Raw genomic sequence first — 19,600 nt, 5'->3', positions numbered from 1 at the left:
CCCTTTGTGGGTGGAATGATTACGTCATTGCCTGTTGAGGTTGCAGTTGCAATTCTTTCTTGCTGAATAAAAGAAAAGTTGATGCAGAAGCAACACAGAAGGGGAGTGCCAATTCTGTTTCACCCCCTTTTTTCTGGGTTTTTAAATAATCTCTGCAGTTTTGTAGTTTATATGTGCTACTGTATTTCTATTTGCAGCTCAATTACCTTAAACGAGAAAAGCTGCTATCCACTCTAGTTTGCAAAGGCAAACTGGAAAATTTTTCTTTTCCCCTGAATATATGGCCCTAAATACTTTTATTGTTATTTCAATAGTGTTCTGTTGTGCCTCATTTTCTTTGCATTCTTCTTCTAAAGGCTCTCTGTGAGATCATATATCCAGCTTTGCTTTATATTATTCTCATTCTAACATCTCTTTTATGCAGGAGAGCCTATAGATCTGGAAATCCCGGGGATCTCCAGGCCGTATTTTAGCTGCTTTTTCAGTCTCTTGTGACTTTGTTTCCTCCATTCCTATTTTTAGTTGCCATTTGCAACTGTACTTGCTTTCTGCTTAGATCGGAAAATACAGAAAAATTGGGTTAGCTGTCATGTGAACATCAGTATTTTGACAAGGACATTACATTTCTAACTTCAAAGGGCTGGGGATTCTTTTGAGAAGTAGAGTAGGGATTTACTTGGCTAGCAATGAGCAGGATCCACAAATTTACCACATTATCTGAAACGATGTTATATTTAAGCCCCAACTCCCCTACAGTACTGCAAAAAACATGAGAGATAACATCTACCTGTTTTGCAATAGTAAGTCTGGTTAGGATATTGTTTATGACAGTACAGTCCTATATACAGTAAATCTACTCAGTACAAAGATTCATTGAGTGAGTATCCAGATGACTGTGCAGCTAATTACAGAGTTATCTATCATTTTAGTCATCATGACCTTGTGTGTATATAATCTGCTATATTCTTGGACTGAATTTAACTCTTTAACTGAGTTAATTTTGTTTCTGTAGTATTTCAACTACTGTACTTCGTTCAGGTGAGAAAAAAGCAATTAAGTGTTGAATCAGGTTAGATTTAGCTTTGTGCCTCCCTTTTCTGTACAGTGTTCTGATTCAATACTAAACTAACATGCTATTATCTAATTATAGAGTGGGACATAAGCCGTGAACAACACAATTATCCATTTAGCACATCAGCAGTCATGATCTCTGTAAGAATAAAAGAAAGCACATCCCAGTTTTGCTCAGAGAATAATAGAAACATTCCAGAATCATCAGTTTTTGGTCTTAAATAACTGCCAATCTACTTTGGCAATGTTTTTAAGACAATAGCAAAACATGGATTCTGCAGGGTATATAATTTTTTAAAATGGAGGGGAAAATAGGGCAAGTGCATAGCAAAGACATACTGTAGTCCAGGACAGTAAGGACACGTGACATATGAAAGATGCAACCTTGGCTAGATAAGGGGAAGAGTTAGTACTACATCGTTTGTAAGACTTGGCAGGGAAAGTCTATGTTCTCTGCCAGTAAAGTCTAATGAAAGAGTTCAACTGTCACTTTTCTCCTGGCAATGGGAAGTTCTCAATCAAGTCCTTAGCTTGGGGTTGTTTTGCAAAATACATTTCAGAGATGTATTTTTCAGACCTAGAAATGAGAATGGGTAGTGTCTGTCTCTGTCTAGCAATCTATCTTAACAAAGATGCCAAAAAGTAAGCATGTAGCTTAGGGAACACCTGCTGCCAGCATCAACGTCCCTCCGCCCTGTGCGTTCCCACAGAGAGGGCCTCCTCAGGGTGCCACCGATCAGAGAATGTCGGTTGGTGGCCCCCAGGGGGAGGTCCTTCTCTGTGGGCGCCCTGGAGCTATGGAATCAGTTACCGGTTGAGCTCTGGATGGCGCCCGATCTTCGCTCCTTCCGTCGCGATCTAAAGACATTCTTATTTGAACAAGCCAGCCTGGCCTGATGGGGGATTGGTGAGGTTTTTTATTGTTATTTTAATATTTGTATTTACTGTTTTTAGTGGGCATATATTTAATTCTTTTTTAACTTTTGTAACTTTGTATTTTTTATTCTTGCCCTGTTTACCGCCCTGAGACCTTCGGGAGAAGGGCGGTATATAAATAAAATTATTATTATTATTATTATTATTATTATTATTATTATTATTATTATTATTATTATTATTATTATTATTATTATTATCATTATCTAATATATATGTTTTTTGCACGTTTTTTGAAGTGGAAGAAGACAATTGCTAGAGGTCCCATATATGGAGAAGGAGCCATTCAAAGGATGATTCAGCATTTGCAATAATCAGATGGACCATTTACCGTATTTTCCGGCGTATAAGACGACTGGGAGTATAAGACGACCCCCTACATTTCCTGTTAAATTATAGGGTTTGGGCTATACTCGCCGTATAAGACTACCCCTCTTCCAACGCACACTAAATAAAAATTAAAAAACATCAGATTTGATTTTAATATGGTAATTTTAATTCAAATGCTTATGACATGCAGGTGCTTAGTAGGAAAACTGTCACTTATAAACATAAGGCTGTTTGTCATCAAACATGTAAACATAAAACAGTGCAAGTGGATTAAACAACAACAACAACAACAACAACAACAACAACAACAACAACAATAATAATAATAATAATAAGTTGGAGGGGACCTTGGAGGTCATCTAGTCCAACCCCCTGCTAAGGCAGGAAACCCTATAAACCCTGTAAAAAATCACAGACTGCAGCTTCTTCTCCAATTGGTCCTGCTTTCCCTGCGCAGACTAAATGGGAGATCCGCTCCAGGTTTTCCAGCCAGCCCTGTCCCTAAATTTTCAGCACCCGGCGTATAAGACGACCCCTGACTTTTGAGAAGATTTTCATGGGTTAAAAAGTAGTCTTATACGCCAGAAAATACAGTACTTTTGTCCAAAGCAGCAAAATTTATTTAATTATTTAAAATAATTATTGCAGTATTTCTTCATATACTCTCATTTACAGGGCCATTAAGTCTAATGAGAAAAAAGGGGGAAAAAGGAAAAAAGGACATAGAATGCACTGAGAAGATAAGGTGGTTAAGTTCAAACGAACTGTATGCCCAAGCTTCTCAGAGCCTGAAAAAGACAAATAACCTGCTTGTGTTTTACCCATTGAATGTTTCTGTCCTGGATGATCTTTGCTACCTCTGTCTTAGTAGAAATCTCTTCCTTTCTGGCTTGTCCTTCTTTGACTCCAATTGTTTTTTATTCTTTAGTTTTCTACTGTATTTTGAGCTAGGAATAAAGTGTGCCAAGTTGTTTGTAATAGGTAGCAAGGTGGAAAAATATGCTTAGGTAGATGATTTTGGCATTAAATTGAAATCAAGTTCTAAGATAATTTCTTCCCTAGAAATTTATAGTATCTTCTGAGTCGTTCAATCATCACCATGCCAAAATAACAGTAACATACCTCTTCATCATTGTCTGCTAAGAATGCCTATTGTGGAAAGAGTTAAAGACTTTGAACTGTTTAACAGTATGAAATTATCCATTCCTTCTGATTGGGGGATTGTTAAAAATGATATTGACCAAAGGTGATTGATGATGATTATGTACTATTGAGTCAGTGTTAGCTATTAGTGATTACATAAATATAATTTCTCCTGGATGATCTGTCTGTAACTGGGACCTTTAGATCTTCCAGTGGTGCATCCATCACAACTATAATTGAATTCACCTTCCTGCTGGTCATGTTGTTTTTTCCTTTCCACCTTTCTCATCATTATAGACTTGTCAAGAGAGCCAAAAAATATGCTTACAAATATGTGTTGACTCCTGGCCACTCTGGACAAGGACCTGGCCTTGGCAACATTTTCAGAAATGGCTTGCAGTGTTTTCTTCCTAGAGCTAAGAGTGTGCAACTGGCTCAAGGCCACCCAGCTGGCTTCATACCAAGACAGAACTACAGTTAGTCCTCGACTTACGACCACAATTGAACTCAAAATGTCTGTTGCTAGGTGAGACATTTGTTAAGTGAACTTTGCCCCATTTTTCTTGCCACAGTTGTTAAGTGAATCACTGCAGTTGTTTAGTTAGTAACATGGTTGTTAAGTAAATCATCTTTTGTAACTTCTGACAAGCAAAGTCAATGTGGAAACCAGATTCACTTAATTTTCACTTTAGCCTTTTTCTTTTGCCCAATGTCTTTCTTAATCAATATGTTCTGCTGAGTCAAAGAATCTTTCTATATTCTTATAGGTGTTACTGTACATATAAAAAGTAAGTCAAGTACAGTATCTTTGTTAGAGACATTTGCCCACTCATTTTTGTTGAAAATCTTTTTCCTTCTTTTGCTCTCTGCTTCTCTTATCACTTTTTGTCCCTCCAGTTCTGGTGTTTTCCCTAGCATCTCTACGGTCTATTTTATCCAGTCTTTTTTCTTAACCTCAACTTTATTTTGTGGTGTTGAAATATAGGATGTCTTTTCCAAATCCAGTATTTCTTGTAAGTTTTTTTCCACTTGGATTAAATCATACTTCTTTGTTTTGTAAGCTTCCATCTTTAAGTCTCTATCCTCAGATTTATATTCAGTTATTTGTTTTATCTGTTCCTTCTCTGTTGTATTTTCCTGGAATTTCTTTTGTTGTAAAGTTGAATTGGAGATGAGTTGGTTTATATTTTCAAAGTTATTTTGGATTTCTTTGTGGCTTGAAATCATTGTTATTTGAATTAGTTGCAACATGTCATATGTCTCCTTTTGAAAATTATTTATTTTTTCTTGGTAAGTTTTTTCTATAAATCTCTGATTTTCCATGATGACAAAGAATCCATTCCCCCCCCACTCTGGAAATAGCTTTGAGGTCAGAGTTAAATAAATACTTATAATCCAGAGAGTTTAAAAAAATCTGTTTTTTGTTCCCTAAAGTTTGTAAGTCTCACTTCATCTGCAGCTCAGATTGTTTCCTTTTTTGTCACAGCTGTTCTCTATTGTTAAAGCTTTGAAGGTCACAAGTAGAGATTAGTTTTTTCCAGATTTTGCCAAGTCTTTCATGAAAGCCATAGCTGTCATAGACTTTATCCACCAGTAGATGTCAGCACTGGTTTATTTTTTCAGATTTTGGTCTTTCATAAAAGGTTTAATTCGCTGCTTCTGTTAGCAAAAGGGTGGGGCAAAAATCCCCCTCCTTCACTTTTGGAGGGTTTTTTTTGCTTCTTGGGAATTTTTTTTCCCCTTCAGGAAAGTTAATAGGTAGTATAGAGAAAATCAATGTTCTTCTTTACGAGCAGCTTAAAATAGTGCTTTTGACTTTGGTTGCTTACAGCTTGGGCTAGACTCTGAAGTTAGTCTAGCTTTTCTCCTGTTGGTTTCTGGAAGGCTTCTCCTGGACCGATCAGGTCGACTTCTGCCTCTCTGAGGTCCCATGGACTTTCTTCCTTCTTTACCATCTCTCCGAGGTGGTTTATGGCCCATTTAGGGTCCCCTAACAGGAAGAAACTCAGCCGGAGGGCATGGAGTCCCGAACCCCTCAACTGCTGTACTGTGCACAGGACCGGAAGTCTTCCAAAAGCATAATTATTGTTTTTATCCTGCTTCTTCAAACTTCACACAAAAGTGACTGGAGCTGGTTTCCTTAAATGTAAATGGAGATTTTAGCATAGTCTGGCTCTTTGTATGATGTTACAATTTCCAAGAGCATATTTGCAAGGGATATTAAGGGAAAGCTGGTATTTTGCACATGTGGGCATTGGGTGCCTTGTCACTATATTTAAACTACTTTAATTAGCTAACTACTAATAGAATCCTGAGAAGTGCTATTATTGAAAAGTGATACAGAAAAACCTGTTCATTAGGCAAAGAGGAGCAAAGTCTCAGACAGGATATCTCAGATAGAAGATGGTGATATGTTGAAGGACAAAGTGATTAGTTTTCCATAGGAAACTCTACACTACATATCTTGTCCTCAGCTCTAGTAGAGATACTGTCCTGTGGAAGTGCTGAAATACAATTAAGCTATTTCATGTTCATATTTCAGTCTTCTAAATCAAAGAGGGGCAATCTTTTTCACTGTGACTTTCTACCATGGCTGAATGTGGTTTGAATATCATGTGACATTTTGGGATTCATTTTCTTAGAATAGTGGGGGAGGGGGATTGTTTTGCTCCTTACACTCCTGCAGTCATATTGTAACTCAAAAAAGTAGGGTAAAATTTGCTGTGATGGTGTTCCAAAGTAGTTATCTGCATGACCCTGATCCAGGTACAGTGCTATTCTCTGATATCTTTTATACAAGAAGTCATAGAGTATCATTCATGTATACTGTATGCATGTATATGTATATTCTTTCCATGGGTTAATAGGAAAGCCTTTAATTAAAGACTTTCAATTAAAGATTAGAGACTCAGATAATATAGAGTTAAGATATATTACAAAGATTTCTTCTAATTACATTTCTCTGTGTAATTGTTTTACCACATGATCAATTACAAGCTTTTGATCTAAGCCAGCCTAAAAACTTTGAGCTCAGTTTGAGAGCTTGAAGAAATTCACATTATGTATGCCCAGTTAAAGAAGTTAGAATGGACTCAGAAGCTCAGCAGATAAAGATGGGGCTTTGTTGTGCTGCAGCTAACATCATGATACCATCCTTTCATGTGATACCAGGACTATCTTTTGCATTTCTCTTCATATGGTAAGACTACTAACCTGACTGGATTGACACTAAACTAGATATCTAGTCTGTCTTTTTTGATAACTTATATTTACTTTGAAAGCTATATCTATTTTTAGTTATTGTGTTCCCAGCAAAGGATTTATTCACTCCTCTCTCTGTCTCTCTCTCTCTACTCTGCAACCTTTCTGACAAACATGGGAGGGTATTTTTTCACATTTGGTTATGACTTTTGCTTGGTCTTTGCCAGAGGTTTTTTCCTTGACATTTTATGCTACAGCATAATAAATACAGCCCTGCAGCTAATTTATTAACTTCAGCATAGTTTAAACATTAACATGTATTATTTGTTGAAGCTTATTTGCAGCCTCTTGTATCTAGATCAATGACTGTCAACCTCAGCCACTTTAAGGTGTGTGGACTTCAACTCCCAGAATTCCCCCGTCAAAATTTCCCTCCAAAAAACTATTTGGAAAACTAAATAGGACAGAAATTGAAGTTGACTTGAATGAATGAATCATTTCATTGGACATAAATGGTAGTCTAGGAGTTCAAGAGTGTTGCAGAAACAATAATCAGGGCAAGATCAAAAGATATTCCAGAAGTAGAATTTCAGTCAAGCATGCAATTTATGATCAAACATAGATGCCTTTTATGCTATCTGAAAATAAATTAGGGTCTATACTAAAGAGGATACATTATCTGAGAATTGTCTTGGGGACACAATTCTTGCATTGATTGTAGCTGTTTCTACTGTAAAACTTCTGTGGTATTGTGGGATAGCAACATTGTACACATATGCTTACGCTCAAGAACTGAGACTCTAGATAAAGCGACTTGTTTAAATAATAGGAAGCTATTATGTGTCCCTTAGGATGAGTTTGGAAGTTAGTCTTACAAAACAATTTTTATTAAACTGGAGATTTATTGACATGCAAGAGAGAGAGAGAGAGAGAGAGAGAGAGAGAGAGAGAGAGAGAGAGAGAGAGAGAGAGAGAGAGAGAGAGAGAGAGAGAGAGAGAGAGAGAGATGAATACTAGAATAAAACCAAGTGGGGAAATGGGTATTTCTAATGTGATAACTAATTAGCTCAAGTGCTGTGCATTATGAACCTTATTTATAATATTCACACATGGCCTTGCAGACTGACAGACTTGTTGTGAGAATAGTGATGTGATGTGATGATGGTATAGCTGCTCCATTGCTTACAGTAGCTTGTATAACTCTATTTAAATATAATGCAAAAAGACTCTATGGACTTTTTAAAAGTATATTACATAAGGTAACTAAATCAAGATAAACTATACATCTCTGGAAATTCTCCCCATTATCATGATTTGAATGTGCACTCCACAGAGCAATCCAAACGTTTACTGCCAAATGGTTGATTTTATAATTTATTTACCAAATTTATATGGCTGCCCATCTCATATAAATGGGATTCTGGATTTCAGACAATAAAATGATAAAATAATAATTGATAGCTGTTTATTTGTAAGGGCTGAAAATAGCAGGTAGGGACAAGTGCGTCTCAGTCAAGACAGAACTGTTATGTAAATGAAGAATAGATGAGTCCAATTCTCAAGACCAAGAAAAGAACGGCCAAAAGTCTGTTCTTGAAGAGGTGGGGATAAAGGGCATAGAATTCAAACTATACAACTCATATATCTGTCTGTTTTGATTCCTGTGTGTTGTAATTCTTGTCTATAAGGAAGTAACTTATTTCAACAGTTTGAATTAGTATTATTGAATGCTGCAATTAATGAAAGTAAGGTTTAGTTTCTTGAGATTTGGTATTTGTTACAATGAAGCTGATTGTGGTTAAAGGGAGATGGTGAGATGTATCCTCAGGCTGGAAAAATAAGGTGTATTTTGAATGAATGAATGAATGAGTGAGTGAGTGAGTGAATGAATGAATGAATAAATAAAGACAATATGTATTAAGCATTACAGAAAACAGCAGTTGAGTGCCTGAATGACTACAGACCTGTTGCATTAACGTCTGTAGTGATGAAATGCTTCGAAAGACTGGTTTTCCAACATCTTAGGACATGCCTCTCATGGGACTTCAACATACATCAATTTGCCTACAGGATGAACAGGTCGACAGACGATGCCATAGCTACTGCTCTACACTCTGTAGGAAGACATCTAGAGAAACCTGGAAGCTATGTCAGGATGCTTTTCATTGATTATAGCTTGGCTTTCAATACCATTCTGCCAAACATCCTTATTGAAAAGCTGACTGACTTGAATTTTTCCCCCTCCATCTGCGATTGGATTAAAGACTTTCTAAAGGACCGGCTACAAACAGTGAGGGTCAGGTCTGTTTTATCCACCCCCCTGAAGCTTTGCACTGTACTCATTGTACACATATGATTGTGTATCGTCTGACCCATCCACTGCGATAATTAAGTTCACAGATGATACCACCGTAGTAGGTCTTATTACAGGTGGAGATGAAACAGTGTACAGGGGGGAAGTACAAAAACTATCCATATGGTGTTTAGAGAACAACTTGCACCTGAACATTGGCAAGACAAAGGAGATGGTGCTAGACTTCCGGAAGAAAAGAGAGGAACCTGCCCCACTTTACATGGGGGGGGGCTGTGTGGAGAGAGTTTCCTCCTTTAAATTCCTGGGAGTCTATTTCATGATTATTTATATGGCAGGGATTTCACTGTCTACACTGACCACAAACCCCTTTTGGGCTTATTCATAACAGATAAGCAAACTCCCCACATACTATCTCCAAGAATGCTGAGATGGTCTATATTTTTGTCTGCATACACATTTAAGTTAATTCACAAACCTGGGAAGGAAATGGGCCATGCAGACTACCACTGCCACTAATGGATCCTGATCCAGCTCCTGCTGCTAAAATATTGTCCATTCAGAACTTGCCTGAGTTTCTCCTCCATGCTGGGGATATTGTTGCTGAGACTGCCACAGATAAAATTCTGAGCAGAGTACTGTCATGGGTATACATGGGCTGGTTAGAAAAAAGTCCAGGCCCTGATTTCCAAAGTTTTTTTGTCAGAAGACATGAATTGTCTGTACATAAGGGCTGCATATTATGGGGCAACAGAGTCATTATCCCCACATCATTGAGGGACAGAGTCTTACATTCCTTACATGAAGGCCATCCAGGCATTGTACAGATGAAAGCCTTAGCTAGAAGCTACCTTTGGTGGCCTGGCCTGGATAAGGCTGTGGAGGATCTAGTCCATGGTTGCTATACCTACCAAAATTCTAGGCCTGAAATGCCTCAGGCCCCAGTTCATAGGTGGGAGGAAACACATACCCCCTGGTCCAGGGTTCATATAGACTACGCTGTGCCTTTTCAAGGACAGCTTTTTATGGTAGTAGTAGATAGCCACTCAAAATGGCTGGAAGTAGTTCCAGTCCCTAATATGACTACTGCTAGGACCATCCAGGCGCTGAGAAAAGACTTTGCAACACATGGGTTGCCTGATGTTTTGGTTTCTGATAATGGGGCTCAATCCACTGCTGGTGAGTTTCAGGCTTTTCTCAGAGCTAATCTCATCAGACATGCTACATCTGCACCATTTCACCCCTCTTCGAATGGACAAGCCGAATGCATGGTGAGGACAACAAAGGAGGCGCTCAAGCGCATCATCTTAGGTGACTGGCATCATAGACTGGCAGATTTCTTGCTCTGTCAACACTCTACACCCTGCACAGCTACAGGTAAAAGTCCTGCTGAGTTTCATTGGGGAAGGAACTTAATTACTAAACTGGACAGGTTGCATCCAGACAGAGTGGCATTTGAAGCCTCTAAACCAAAACCCCTGAGGGGGCTGCAAATAGGTGATTGGGTTTGGGCCAGGAACTATGGGCCTGGAAACCTGTGGGTTTCTGGTCACGTGATCAAAAAATCCGGACCCCCTATCTTATAAAGTGGGGTTGGAGGGAGGGTGACTGCTCAGAAGACACATTGACCAACTTAGGAAAAGGTTTCCAGAATGGTCACTAAGTGAGGACTATGACACAAGTCCCTCCCGAAGTCCTCAAGCTGGCGCCCAAGCCAGCTCACACCAGAACCACCAGGGTTTTCCTTTCTCAGTGGAACTTGATTCAGAGGAGGAACATGGCAGCTCAGAAGTGCAACATGGGACCCCTGACCAGGTGAACCAGCTGAATCTCAGCGACCGCTGTGCCTACTCTGCTAAACAGTCGGACTCTGGGGTGGACCAACCTGGAGAGGCCAGCCAGAGCAATTCAACTCCCCTGGACAACGGAGCACAAGGGGACATATTTTTTTAAAATCCCATTTATATCCCGCCCTTCTCCGAAGACTCAGGGCAGCTTACAATTTAAAGCACAAATCAATGTGCTTAGCAATGTGCTTAGACATGGGTCTACCCAGCCCACTGGGTAAGCTGGTAGACCACAAAGTGACTGGAACTCCAATGCATTCCTCCAGACAACACAAACCCCCAGCATATCTTACAGACTACATTGTAAAATAAAGTGATGTGTAATGTAGTGACATTGTACCACTACCTACAGAAATTGGGGGTAAATTGTAACTGCTGGCAAGCATGTTCATTCAGACATTGTGTTATCTCTTTGTAGTTATACTGCATTGACAAGTTATTTTTTCCATTCTTTAATCTCTTTGTAGTCCATTCTACAAGGCACATCTGTAAAGGTCATGTAATGTCATTCTAACTACCTTGGCTTAACAAAGCATTACATTTATTATTGTTTATTATTATTTTAGTATTTTGGTTGTTGGGAGTGATTGATAAGCCTTGACTATTGTCAAGGGTATTATAGCCTGATCTTAGGAGGGAGGGGTGTTATGTACTGGGCTTTTGGAATAGCACCACATGCGTTGCTGGAAAACTAATGGTTCTCCAGCAACCCAGACAGGATGTTTCTGATCCTGCAATTGGTCAACTTTGGGTGGCAAACATGGGTTCAATCTGATTGGTTGCTACCAGAGGGTCTGGCTATATATTGTGGCAGGGTGACTCCAAATCCTCAGTACAGTTTCAGCTTAAATAAAGAATGAGTTTCTCTGTACTCAACTGTGTGACTTCATTCCTGCTCATCAGAGCCCACAACATAATAGGTGGAGAGGGAGGGAATAACCAGGGTGAATATTGCAGAGCCACTGCAGTCACTCGTAAGGGCGAACGACTGCTGTGGTGCTGCAATATTCATAACTTCGGGACTTGCTTATAAGCACAAGGGGGTGCTTGTCATGTAACTTTGAATGAGCGTTAAGTGAACGCTCATAATTTGGGGATCACCTTTATGTGTGGTGGGTTTAAATTAATCCTGTGTAAGGAAGCTGTTTACTTGGAACAAAATAAATGTTTTTTTAAATTCAAATAATATAAAGACTGAATGTAGTAAAATTTACTTTTCAGTAAGCATGCAAAACAACAGCTTTTTCAAATGATCCCCTGCTGTTTTCTAAGTAGGCATCCAACAGAAAGCTGAAGGCAAAGAGCCATATTTATTTATGATATCAAAAAATCAGAAGTCTGGTAGCCCCTTTTCTGGCTCATAAAATTTTATTAAAAATCATAAGCTTTTATGAGCTACAGCTCACTTCATCAGATGCCTCAAGACTGACTGTAAGATTTAATGTAAGATTTAAATTGGGATTAAAGTGTCTCTTTTTAATATTTCTACCCCATGGCCTAAATATTATGTATTAAATATTAAAAATGCAGATGTTTTGTTTTCTTGGACATGTGAAGATTACATGTGAGATAGAAATGGAAAATGGAATATTTCTACCTTCTGCAGTGTTTGAAACAGCTAATAACCATACCTCTATTTTTGATTTTTGTAATATTGGCAAGCATGCTTTTTATTTTTTCATACTGGTGCTCACCATTTTCAGAGGTTGCAAGCCAGAAACATGTTCTTTGAACTTCAATGGAGCTAGTCTATTTCCATTTGTTAAGGAAATTTATAATTTGTCAATTACTGTAGTTTGTGCAGTGCTTTTTTTGTAAAAGAAAAAGGTGCCGGAACTCACACATGTCATAAAACCCGCCTTGCCTACCCTACAAGGTTCCATCCAAAAAAGGTGCCGGAACTCCATTCTGAGCATTCTATGACAAAAAAAGCCCTGAGTTTGTGATATGCAATGTAGTGTATGTTTTCTTAGAAGTGAGGTCTGTAGAACTTAGTGCAAAAATGTTCCCTGTTCACCCAATCTGCATTCAATAATAATTGCTAGATTAATTAAAATGTACCATAATGTGAATAGGCATAAAGAAACTCTTCTGGTATTTGTTGATATGTAGTTTTATATTTCTTAATATGATAAAAGCAGAGAAGATTTACAAAATTTTGAGTAATACTTTGGTGTCTCTTTACGAAATGTTGCATTAAGTATAATAATATCCATGTAATTGGAAAGCATTAACATTTTATCCACTAAACTCTACTAGAAATAGTATAACTGGAGGAAGTGAAAAGAGTTTTCTTTTATTCAAATAATACAAAAATAACCACATAACTTCAGAAACTTGCTGCCCTGAATAGCAGGAGAACTGGTATGGGACTGGAAGCTATACTATCAAGAGTAAAGCCATTCTGCAGAAATTATTTTCAGCAAACAAGAACTGGATGTGATGGGAGTTGCAGTTAGAGATATCTTCAGGAGAAAAGCAAGTAGGGTGGGGAGGCAATGGCAAAGCAAGTATTGCTCTATCCATTTTGTGCATGCAAAATTGAATAATTAAAGACCTGTTAGCCAGATTAGTATTGTGGCAGTTTCAATGCTTTTCTTGCATTCAACATCTTGTAAATTTTCAGGGTAGAATGCATACGTTATGATAAATATATCACCAGTCCATCAATTAATGATATTTTACTTCTTGAGACTACATAAACTTCTATAATTTACTTGTCTAGACAGTTTTACATTAGTCTGCTGTCTCCTAAGCAATGCTCAGCGTCCAATTGTCTGTCATTTTCCCAGGCATTTATTTCTTCTTGTTTTGCATATTCCATATTTTCAACACTTTCAAATGGATTCATTTGTATTTCTGTCTGAACCTTATGTCTATTTATCTATGGACTGCATTTTTTATTTTTTTTCCTAATTCAATCTTAAACTTCTGTTGTTTCACATCTTACATTTGGATGGGAATTTGCAATAAATAAATGAAGGATATGCTGATGTAAGAGACCTCCTTGCTGAAAACACTTTGTCCCTACTTGTACATTGTTACTCAACCAGCAATCAGGATTCTACTTTCTGAATCCTGCTGTTTCCTTTTCTACTTTAATCTGTATGTAGACGAGAATAATTTTACTGTTTTGTAAGAAAGGGCATCATCAATATTGCACATTCTCAGAGGTCCATTTTAAATTAGATTTAAAAAATATATTGAAGTTACTAAAAGACAGATTGTGGATTGAATATTAAAGAAAATTTTCCTAACAGTAGGAACAGTTTCACAGGATATCCCAAAGTTCCCTTTTTCCTAGAGGTCAAACAGAGGCTGGACAGCCACTTGTCACTGATACTTTAGTTTGGATTCTGGCACAAAGCAAGAGGTTGAACGTGATTATCTGAACAGCCTTCCAACTTTCTAATTCTGTGATGATAGGTTTGTACAATCATAAAGAGTTCGCTCTTAACTTAAAATGAAAAATGCCATCAAGAAATATTTGTAGAGTTATTATGTCATATGACAACATTATTTCAGACTAGGCAGAATTAATTGCTGTGAAATTATAAAACAAATAAGTTTTTATACTTAGAATTTTTTAATCATGCAAACATTTCCTTCTTAAGTGACTAACTAGAATTATAGTGATCTTACTTTGTCTTTGTCCTTGGAAACTGACATTTTAAAAAAACTAATCTTTTCTGTGTTTTTAAAAAATGTTTACACTTAAGCCTTCAACATACGGTAACTATGAAGGGATAAACACCTCTTGACAGTCCTTTTTTTGTAAAAGAAAAAGGTGCCGGATCTCACACATGTTATACAACCCGCCTTGCCTACCCTAAAAGGTTCCATCCAAAAAAGGTGCCGGAACTCCGTTCTGAGCGTTCTATGACAAAAAAAGCCCTGCCTCTTGAACAGAGAACAAGTCTGTTCCATGAAAATGTGGTTAAAAACTCATTACGGTATATTGTTTGAAACTGCATTCTTGCTTATCTCCTTTTCTACTTTCAGTTTTGAAACAAATATAAATATACATCTGCATTATTTAATGCTGTCATCCCCACCTGCAATGCTGTATGCTGGCATTTAGAATATATAGTTATGTCATCCAGTGGAGTTTTGGCATTTGTCTTTTCTAATTTTCAAATGCCAGTTTAGGAAAATGATGCTTTAAAAGGACTTTTTCACAAAGACTAGCCAAGATAACTTGGTCCCTGAAGGAGAAAATCCACGTGGTTCTCCCTTGCGGAAATAAGTAAATAAAACTAAACTGGCAACTTTGCTGATATTTCTAGGAATTTCAAAATCTCTTTTCTGAAGTCAATAATATTTGCTTGGCATTTCATTCAATTGTCCAACAGTATAAGCAAAACTATTACCGTATTTTCCGGCGTATAAGACGACTGGGCGTATAAGACGACCCCCTACATTTCCTGTTAAATTATAGGGTTTGGGCTATACTCGCCGTATAAGACTACCCCTCTTCCAACGCACACCAAATAAAAATTAAAAAACATCAGATTTGATTTTAATATGGTAATTTTAATTCAAATGCTTATGACATGCAGGTACTTAGGAAAACTGTCACTTATAAACATAAGGCTGTTTGTCATCAAACATGCATAAAACAGTGCAAGTGGATTAAACTTAATAATAATAATAACAACAACAACAACAACAACAACAACAACAACAATAATAATAGAGTTGGAAGGGACCATGGAGGTCTTCTAGTCCAACCCCCTGCTCAGGCAGTAAACCCTAAACCATTTCAGACAAATGGTTGTCCAGTCTCTTCTTAAAAACTTCCAGTGTTGGAGCATTCACTGCTTCTGGAGGCAGGTTGTTCCACTGGTTAATTGTTCTAACTGTCAGCAGTGGCGTAGCGTGGGTTGTCAGCACCCGGGGCAAGGCAACCAGAAGCGGAAATAGAGGGGCGGGCGGGCGGTGACGTCACGGCACTGCTGAAAAGACGCGCCCCGCAGCGGCGTAGACTTTCCAAGAAGAGTCGCGTGCATGCGGGATGCTTCCGGGTCCCTCTCGAGGGCGGCTGGGTGGGGCTCCGACCTGCAAGAGCCACTGCATTCAAGCTCGCACGTGAGCCCCGCTAAATAAAGCCACGCATGCGCAGGAAGCTAGGCCGGCCGGCCAGCGGGTCCGTCTTCGCTCGGCCAAACCTGCCAGGGCGCCTGCGGGGCGCTTGCGGTTGGCCTGAGCCTGGGCGGAGAGTTGGCCGCTTCTATTTATTTTATTCAGTTTATGTGGCCGCCCATCTCACCTGCCAGACTCATTTCGCTTTGCAAGAAAGAGCAGCTCGAGAGCGGAGCCAAGCCAACTCTGTGCAGCCCTTGGGGCTCCCTCAGCAGCTCAGTGCGAGCGCGCCCCCCAGATGTTGCGCCCGGTGCGGCCGGCCCCCCCTGCACCCCCCACGCTACGCCACTGACTGTCAGGAAGTTTCTCCTTAGTTTTAGGTTGCTTCTCTCCTTGACTAGTTTCCATCCATTGCTTCTTGTCCTGCTTTCAGGTGCTTTGGAGAATAGCTTGGCTCCCTCTTCTTTGTGGCAGCCCCTGAGATATTGGATCACTGCTATCGTGTCACCCCTCACCCTTCTCTTCATTAAACTACATGTACCCAATTCCAGCAACCCTTTTCCTATTTTCCTAATTCACTTTTTCACTTTTCCTAATTCACTCTAAAGCTTTCCCTGCACAGAGCCTTAAGTAACCCCAGCTGCCTGCAATTAGTGCAGGTTCTCATCCCACCAGGCTCAAGGTTGAGTCATCCTTCCATCATTCCGAGGTAGGTAAAATGAGGACTCAGATTGTTGGGGGCAATAAGCTGACTTTGTAATAATGCTGCTTGTGGGGGTGTGTGAAAGCTCTAATAGGCAGGCATATACATAGAATGAAGGCTATTGCTAAGCACATTGATTTGTGCTTTAAATTGTAAGCCGCCCTGAGTCTTCGGAGAAGGGTGGGATATAAATGGGATTTAAAAAAAAGACCAAATGGGAGATCCACTCCAGGTTTTCCAGCCAGCCCGCCCAGTTCCTGAGTCAAATGTGTCCTTAGAGCTAAGCTGCTGCTCTGGCTATGCATTCCTCACCTGCCTTTCAAATTGCTCTTGCATTCCCCACCTGCCTACAGCTGTTCTTCAACTTTAGAAGGAAAGAAGCCCAGACCCCAGCCTGTAAAAAATCACAGACTGCAGCTTCTACTCCAATTGGTCCAGCTTTCCTTGCGTAGACTAAATGGAAGATCCGCTCCAGGTTTTCCAGCCAGCCCTGTCCCTAAAGTTTCAGCACCCTGACCCCTGACTTTTGAGAAGATTTTCATGGGTTAAAAAGTAGTCTTATATGCCGGAATCTACGGTATTATAGTTTGCAAATATAAAATGTCTTTGAAACAAGGAAGAAAGCTTATAGAGATGAATTTACATAGTTGAACTAATAGAAACATTGTTTTTGCTTCTATCTTTTACAATATCCAGGGGAACTGAAAAGGTTTTTCACATTTTTGTGTTTGTTTAGTTGACTGTAATAAAGGTTTGGCTAAATTAGGTGGCCTCTAGCCAACTTTGGCTGATTTTGAGAACCTGAATAGATTCAGCCATGAGCAGAACTTGGATGGGAGACCACCAGGAAAATCCCAGGAGTATCCACTAGATTGTGAAGTTAAAGTGTATACCCTGGAGAAAGACAATTACAAAACACAAAAATGGATATGTCATGATCAGGAGATGAGTTGAATTTTAATGGAATTATCATGTAGACATGGATTTTGAACTTTTCCCTATCGACTCATGTGGTGACAATTGCTCTTAGTTGTGTAATATCAGACTTTAAGAAGATACGGAAACTGATGAAAAAGGGATTATCTTTAAAATGTAATCCAATGGCAAGAGGGAAAAAGATAATGACAAGAAACGTAGAATAAAGGGCCAACAGGCAGCGATCTACACTCAGTGATAGAATGGTTGAGATGAGATCATGGAATAGATTATTTAGTGGTGAAAACAAACATACTGAACAAGCATGTGAGAACTTGACCGATGCAGGTGTCAGTCGATGTAGTGGTTTGTGGATAAGGGCATTGTGTCTATTATTAAATACAGGGGTACTGGATGTCTTCAAAATGAAGCCAGAAATCTGCCATGTGTGTCAATCACAAGTATTGCTGCCAAATTGTCAGCACAGGATGTTCAGGAGGGATTACAATATACTCTGGAGTACAAAGTTGGTTCAATGACAAATCATTTTATCCTTCTCTGAGGAGATAGCTTTGCCTTTTCTAGCAGGAGCATTCCAGGCAACTTCCATGAAGCAGGTACTGCCATGTGCAGGGCTTTTTTTCTCATAGAACGCTCAGAATGGAGTTCCGGCACCTTTTTTGGATGGAACCTTGTAGGGTAGGCAAGGCGGGTTGTATGACATGTGTGAGTTCCGGCACCTTTTTCTTTTACAAAAAAAGCACTGGCCATGTGACATGGGATTTTCATACATAATCCTAAAGCCACAAAGAGATAGAAATATGTATATTATAGCATTGTCAAATATAAGGCAGTTTCCTTCTTGCTTTCTGGTTTCAATGCTGTTTCAGTTCTGTGTGTATAAGTATGTGTATATGAGGAGAAGACTGATGTATTGGATAATGTAACAGTAGAATATTTTTAGATAGGTACTATAGAGTGATAAATAAAAGTGGGAGAAATCAGATTTACGACAAACTTGACAAAAGAAGAAGGAACATTTTTTATCATTTATGTTGGGTTGGACTAAAACCCTCTGCCTGCCATTGCAATTATTGATCTGCACTTTGGGGCATCCAGATGCTGAACTAATATGGTATTCCCATAAATATCTCTATTATTTCTAGATTTGCATCCTTGGAAAGTGCAGTGCACTAAATGGCCCAATACATAATGGCCATCAAGCTATTGCAAACTCTTGAAAAAATTAAGAAAACATGAGACTGAGTAAAATTTATGATAACCTTTGCTTGGCCTCTATATAAGGCAATACAAATGTGAAGAGTATCTCAAGTAGCTCATAAAAAACAATTTCATTCTCTCTTCCAACTTGATGACACAATTGAATTTGGGATAGGCCTGTGTAGCAGCTTAAAGGAAATACAAAATAATACTTAGCAATAGCACTGATTTATATACCACCCCATATCAACCCAGTGATGCCCTCTCCGTGATGGCCCGTTGCCTGGAGGCGGTGAGGGTCTGGATGGGGAGGAGCAGGCTTCGTCTAAATCCCGACAAGACCGAGTGGCTGTGCATACCGGCATCTCGGGTTGTCCATTCTATTCCATCTTTATCTATAGGGGGTGAGGTGTTACCCCCCTTAGATAGGGCTTGCAACTTGGGTGTCCTCCTTGATTCACAGCTCAGTTTTGAAGATCATATAGGAGCTCTGACCAGGGGGGCTTTTGCCCAGGTTCGCCTGGTGTGCCAGTTGTGGCCCTACTTGGACCGAGATGCCCTACGCACAGTCACTCATGCGCTCGTGACCTCTCGGATAGACTACTGCAACGCTCTCTACATGGGGCTGCCCTTGAATACCACTCGGAGGCTCCAGCTGGTGCAGAATGCGGCCGCGCAAGTTGTGATGGGGGTCTCCCGATACTCCCATGTAACACCTCTGCTCCGTAAGCTGCATTGGCTTCCAGTTGTCTTCCGGGTGAGATTCAAGGTACTGGTGATGACCTATAAAGGCCTAAATGGCATGGGTCCAGGTTATTTACGGGAGTACCTTTTGCCGGT

This window comes from Vipera ursinii (genome assembly GCF_947247035.1).
Source record: "Vipera ursinii genome assembly, chromosome: 6".
Classification (NCBI taxonomy): Eukaryota; Metazoa; Chordata; class Lepidosauria; order Squamata; family Viperidae; genus Vipera; species Vipera ursinii.
This window is presented reverse-complemented; position numbering follows the sequence as displayed.